The sequence below is a fragment of the Nannospalax galili genome, unplaced genomic scaffold, assembly GCF_000622305.1.
Source record: "Nannospalax galili isolate Female #2095 unplaced genomic scaffold, S.galili_v1.0 scaffold417, whole genome shotgun sequence".
In the NCBI taxonomy this organism is placed as follows: Eukaryota; Metazoa; Chordata; class Mammalia; order Rodentia; family Spalacidae; genus Nannospalax; species Nannospalax galili.
The window spans coordinates 4,632,427-4,639,165 of record NW_008340785.1 but is presented as its reverse complement, the minus strand read 5'-3'; the positions used below and the strand labels follow the sequence as shown (position 1 = coordinate 4,639,165).

At 42.0% G+C, this 6,739-nt stretch overlaps 1 protein-coding gene across 3 annotated transcripts in view; it reads left to right on the top strand.

Annotated features, from left to right (window-relative positions):
- Positions 1-6,739, top strand: part of Dcbld1 (discoidin, CUB and LCCL domain containing 1) — a 96,082-nt gene that overhangs the window by 30,327 nt on the left and 59,016 nt on the right. The gene's annotated exons all lie outside the window — the stretch shown is intronic.

Below are 6,739 nucleotides of genomic sequence, written 5' to 3'. Positions count from 1 at the left end.
GTTAATATTTACAGCTATTAATGAAAGATGAGTATTGAGTCCTGTCATTTTTATTTCTGTTTACATTTGTGATGTAGCTGTACTTTTCTGCAGTTATACCTTCATTGAATTTCTTTCCGCAACTCCTTGGGTATAGTCATTCCTTTCTTCAGCTCTTTGCGTTGCTTCCAGGACTCTGAAGGGCTGGTTTTGTGAACATGAATTCCTTCAGCCTATTTATGTCATGGAAGATTTTTCTTTCCCCCTTGACTATCATAGACATTTTGGCTGGGTATAATAATCTGGGTTGGCATCTGTGGTCATTTAAACTGGGAATAGTTTGGTCCAGGCTCTTCTGGCTTTCATCGTTTGCACTGAAAAGTCAGCTGTAATCCTAATGGCTTTTCCTTTATATGTGACTTGTTCTTTCTCTTTTGCAGCTTTAAGTTTTGTCTCTTTGTTTTGTATGTTTAGAGTTTTTACTGTGATATGCAGTGGAGAGTTTCTTTTCTGGTCTTGCCTGTTTGGTGTTCTATATGAGTCTTGTATTTGTATGGACATGTCTTTCTTTAATTTTGGGAAATTTTCTTCTACAATTCTGTTGAAGATCTGGTCCATGCCATTATCTTGGGATTCTTCTCCTTCCTGTATGCCTATGATTCACAAGTTTGGTCTTTTTATGGTGTCACACAATTCCTACATATTCCATTCTTGCGATTTCTTAAGTTTTTCATAATCTTTGCTTGAGTGGTCTAGTTAGTCCACTTTATCTTCGAGTCTTGATACTCTGTTTTCTATTTAATTCATCCAATTGGTGAGGCTTTCTCCTGTCATTTCTAATTGGCTTACTGAGTGTTTCACTTCCTTCTTCATTTCAGCCTGAGTAGTCTTCAATATTTCTAATTCTTTTCTGAATTCATTCAGAAGTTTATCCCTATCTTCCTTCAGTTCTTTGAATTCTTTGTTTTTGTGTTCTTTAAATTCACTGAATTCTTTTATCATGTTTTTAACTGTTCTTTTGAGCTCCATGTCCTGCATTATCTCTAGGGGGCTTTCACTGTACTCCTCTAGAGGACTATTGGTGTATGGTGGGGATATGTTATTTTGGTTTTTCATGTTATTATTTTTTCTCTGTGATTTTGACATGTGAATTTCTTTTGTAGTTTCTGATTCCTGCGTGAGACTCAAGCCTTCAAGTTTAGGTCTGCTTCTTTTTTGTAAACTTTGTGTGTCTTTGTGGTTTACTTTTTGGGCATGCAAAGCTGGTTCCTCTAAGCTTCCGGTTCTCTCTTTTGATTTTATATCGGAGTGGCCAGATTGCTTTTGTCTTCAGGAGTTCCCACAGAGGCCCATGTCAGATGAAGATCAGATGCTTTCAGGCTTTCTCCTAAGGTCTGCATCCCTCAGGAATTTGGGTGTTGGACTGGCCTGGGAGCCTGGCCCAGGAAAGATGCTGATCTAGGGCAGCTGGTGGCTGTGTCACCCATAGATGCAAAGGGAGATGGGGGCGGGAAGCGGCCCCAAGGGCTCCTGTGGACTGCACTGAGGAGCTGGATTGGTCTGGATGCATAGGATCAGGAAGAAGAAAGGTCAGCCCAGGTGTCCAGGAAAAAGGCTTTTATGGGTGGTGCAGGCCCAGGGAAGTAGAGGGAGGTGAGGGCACGTTTAGGCCCAGAGTGCTCCTTGGAGATGGGCCTGTGGGTTGGAGCAATTAATAGTTTCTTGATATTACTAAAGCAATGATTTTTAAAAGATTTATTTATTTTTAGTTGTGTATGTGTGTCTGTCTATCTGTGTGTCTGTGTGTGGGTATGGATATGTGCACATGTGTACAGGTGCCCTTGGAGAGCAGAAGTGTCTGATCCCCTGGAACTAAGAGTTCCCGGTGGTTGTGAGCCACCTGATGTAGAGTGCTCTGGAAGACTATACAGGCTCTTAGTGCAGGCCTATTTCTCCAGTCCCAACAATGATCTATTTAAATGGTTATGTGAGATTAGATTTTTCAAAGTGGGATCCACTGAAGGTTCACTGGTACCCCCCCCACACACACACACTTGGAGACAGTATCTTACTCAGTTGTTTAAGCTGGCCATGAATTTATGATCATCCTACAGAGGTGGGGGGGGCAGGTGTTGCACTGGAATTACAGATGTGTGCTGCCAACCCATTATGCCTGGCTGAACTGATACATTCTTAAATAACTGTGCTTCTTTGTGACACTCAGAGGCTCTGGCTGGAGAGTCTGACCACCTGAGTGTCAACATGAGGTCATGGGACTCATGTCTTTCCTGTGTTGTTTGTTTGCACACGGCTGCCCTAGTCACTGTATGATACTGTAGATATTCTCTCTCAGGGTTTCATTTTCCCCTTGGCATATTTCTACTCAATCATTTATAAAGTCATCACAAATATAGAAAGACAATAGGATGAAAATTGCTGAGTTAATACAGATCAGCAGATAGTGTTTGCCACAGAAAATCCCATAGCTTACTTCAGAGACAGGAATGAGACCTCGGCTTCTGATGAGAGATTGCTTTTTAATAAATCCTCACTGTGTACTTCTTTTGCAGTTCAGGTTTTCATCAGAACAAAGACTTATGGGTATCATCTTAATAGTGGGGAGGGACTGTTTCCTCAGGTCCCAGATCCTTGTACAGAGAGAGCCATGATAGTAACATGGAGGGCGATCTGCAGCATTGCTTGGTGACAGAGTTCCCCCGGGGCTTTAGGGCATAAATGACTAGAAAGAAATAAAATTTCAGCACTGAATAAAAATGGCACCCTGGGATTTTACTTTGTCATAATATGTCACCCTTTAAAAAAGAAATTTTTGAGGGACTGAGAGATGACTCAGCAGTTAAGAGTGCAGGCTGCTTTTACAGAGGACCTGGTTCAATTCCCAGCACCCATGTGGGGGCTAACAACCATCCATAATTCCAGTTCCAAGGAATCTGACACCCTCTTCTAACCTCCATGGGCACTGCATGACACGGGTGCACTTACATACATGCAGGCAATATACTCATGTACATAAAATGAAAATATATATTTTTTAAAATGAAATTTTTGAATACAGTAATCACATTTAGATTGATTCATAAGTTGCTCATTTTATTTTTCAGTCAATTAATTAAGTTTAGATAGAGTCTCACTGCGTAGCCCTGGTTGGCTTGGTATTCACTGTGTAGTCCAGGTTGGCTTTGAACTTGCAAGTCTCCCTGCCTTTGCTTCTGTCTTGCTGGGATTATAGGTGTAGGCGACCACACACATCCTGTTCCTCATTTTATATTCAGTTGTGTTTTCTTTTGTTTTTTTGTTTTGTTTTGTATTGCTTGAGTCAAGGAATTACAGTATGGCCCAGGCTAGCCTTGAACAAGTTGCATGTGCCACCGCAACCTGCCACTTGTATATTCTTAAATTTTTAATTTAATCTTTATTTTATTATGATGTGTGTATATGTGTGTGTGAATGTGGGCATGTGTGTACCATGGCACATGTGTTTTGGACAAGTTTTGGGGGCTAATTCTCTTTCCAACATGGGATCTGCATGGTAGGACTTGGGTCCTCAGGCTTGCATGGCTGCAAGTGCTTTTATCCACTGAACCATTTCACTGACCCTTTGTTTTCTTTAAAAAGTTTTCTGTCTTGCTGGGTGTGGTGGCACATGCCTTTAAATCCATCCCTGGGAGGCAGAGGTGTGTGTGCATGGGGGGTTGGGGGTGGAATCTCTGTGAGTTCCAGACCAGCAAGGGCTACATAACAAAAAGTTTTCTGATCCTTCTGTTATTAGAGGAGAATTGCAAAGAACTGAGAGAAGACATTCAAATGGTTGGCCAGCCTGTTTCTTGGTAGCTAAAGATTTAGTTGTGTGTATATTTGGTTGTATGCATAGCTGTTTTACACTAGTTACCATAGGGTTGCTTTTTCTGGTTGTTCAAAATCAACCTACAACGGTAAGCAAGGCAAGGAATAGAAATTAGTTAATAGGGACTTTGTGGGGACTGCAGTGCTTGTCTGCTTTAAAGGGATGGGCATTGTCTCCTCTAGACCTATGACTGACATGTCTTCTAGTTTTCTAGAGTGATCATAAACTGGGTTTTTCTATTAAAAACTTTGAAAGCAGGCAAAGAATTAAAATGTTAAGTCAAAGCCTTGTTCACTATATGCTTCTATACAATACTTCTCTCGTATAATTTTCAACAATTTTATACTTTCTAACAGCTGCCCAAGCGCCCAAGGAATTGAGCTCTCACTTCAGATTTGACAATCAAGCCAATGCCCTGTGCTATAGTCCCCTTCCCTCTGGTGTTTTCCTTCCTGTCATTTCTGGATTCAAAACCTCAGTATTTTCTTTTATCTTGTCTTTCTTGTGTAGCAAGTTCAAATCTGAGGCAGTTTCCCATTCCAGCTCCCCATTCTCACCCTCCTCCAGCTCTTCTGACTAGATTCTTCCCCCACTCTGATTCCCTGTGCATTATCCAGCAAGGCTGATCATCTTTTTCAGATACCTGTTTTTATTGGTGGTGATGGTGTTTGTTTTTGAGACAGGGTCATAATATATAGCCTACATTGGCTTTGAATCACCACGTAACTCAGGCTGGCTGTGGATTCATAATAGTCGTGCCTCAGCTTCTTTGAGTACTGGGATTAGAGGTATGTGTTACCGTGCCTGGTTTCTAAGATCTCTTTCATTATTTCCATACTGGGAAAATTCTGTGGGCCTTTATCACCCACCATGTAACTTCTGTCTAGATCTCAAGTTTCATAGTAGGTTTATGATCTTCACCGATTCCCTAACCTTTTCTTGTGGCATTGTTTAATTAGTTGCTCCATTAAGACCAGCCTGCTTCCCCCATCAACCCCTCTGGCCTTCAGCATTGGCTCCTCAGTCTTGACTCCTGAGATGGGATAGATTCTGGAGTCCGATACCATTTTTTAATTTATTTCCTTGGTTACCATTTGGGAAGAAGCTGTAAAATAAGGATAATCTGGAATAGAAGAGGTCTGCAGTGGATCCCCCTCTCAATGGGAAAGGGCTAGGAATGATGGGCCAGTGTAGGGTCTCCAAGGCAGAGAGACTCCTTGTTACAGAGATGCTTCTTTTACCACCTCAAAGAGTTTCTTCAGTAGATTTCTGTGTTCCTTCCTTGTAGCTGACACTAGAAATCCTTCCTTCCTTTTTAAAAAAAACTGGGGTTTAGGTTTGTTGTTATTGTTGTTGTTGTTGTTTTATTTTAATTTGTTGCTGGAGGGCTGCCTGCACACCTATTTTCATGTGGTTCTGGGGATTGACCCATTTCATACATGTTAGATAAACACCCTACTGACTGAGCTCCTTTTCTATTGGAGACAGGCTCTCCCTGTAGCCCCAGCTGGCCTGGAACTCCCAATGAAGACCAGGCTGGTCTTGAACTCAGAGATCCATCTGCCTCTGTCTCCCAAGTGCTGGGACTAAAGGCATGTGCCATCACACCCGCCTTGAGCTCCTTTTCTTTATGCCACACCAGCTGTAGGCATCACGTAGCCTGAATGAAGTGTATGTCCCTCAGTTTACATGTCATTAGATATGTATGTGATTAATTTGGTCACTTTTATCAACTGGAACAATTTTTGATTAATTGGTGGGCTTCGCTATTCAAAAAAAAATCTTAAGATAATTTCTTGTCTTAGTAAAGTATTAAATAATTTCAAGGAAATGCATTCTCTCTTGCCTTTCTCCTGCTTGCTGTCAGCATTTTGTTTAGTCTTCTTGATACAGAACATGTCACCTAGAATTACAGTAGCAAAATGTGTCCCACTTTATCCAGGTTCCACGAAGCAGCCCTTGCTGCTTTTGTAATACCATGTCCGCTATGTGGCGAGCACTCTATAGACCTTGATGGTTTTTCTAATACTACATCTTGAGTCTGTGAGGCACCTTCAAGTCTGTGATTCATTATAACTGAGACCTAAGTACAGAATGATTGTTGAGCTCAGTACCCAGCTAAGGGACTTGCATCTACACCAAGTCCTCTCAGCTTTAGCCCAGATTCTGTCAGGAGCATCCTGTGTACATATTTTACTCTATATCACCTCTCTGAAGTGAGTAATAGTATTTTCTCTGTTAGATTATTATACCATTGACTTTGGGGTGGCTTGACAAATGTGTGAATGCTCGGGGTCCATTGGACAAGTTGAGATGGTGTCCTAGTTTGTTCTTCATTGCTGTGACAAACACTCTGACCAATACTTGAGGAGGAAAGGATTTATTCAGCTTACAACTCCCAGGTCACAGTTCATCAGGGAGCCTAAGGTAGGAACTCAGGGCAGGAACCTGGAGGCAGGAGCTGGAGCACAGGCCATGGAGGAACACTGCTTACTGGCTTGCTCCCCTGGCCCCTGCTCAGCCTGCTTTCTTATGCATACAGGCCCACCTGCCCAGGGGTGGCACTACCCACAGTGGGCTGGGCCTTCCCACATCACTCATCAAGAAGATGCCCTTCAGACATGGCCACAGGCCAGTCCAATAGAGGCAATTCCCCGATTGAGGCTCCCTCAACCCAGGTATGTCAAGGACACTAAAGCTATCCAGCACAAATGGGTTGATAGATAGATGACTAGAAACACAGTGGTGTTTGAATGATGTGTTTCCTCAGGGCTTTGTATTCGAATACAATATATGAAGCATTTGATCAACAGCGATTAGAAGATGAAGCTATGAGACAGATGAAATAACCTGAAACAACAGATGTGGTTTAATGAGAGTTTCAGTCTTCTTTGT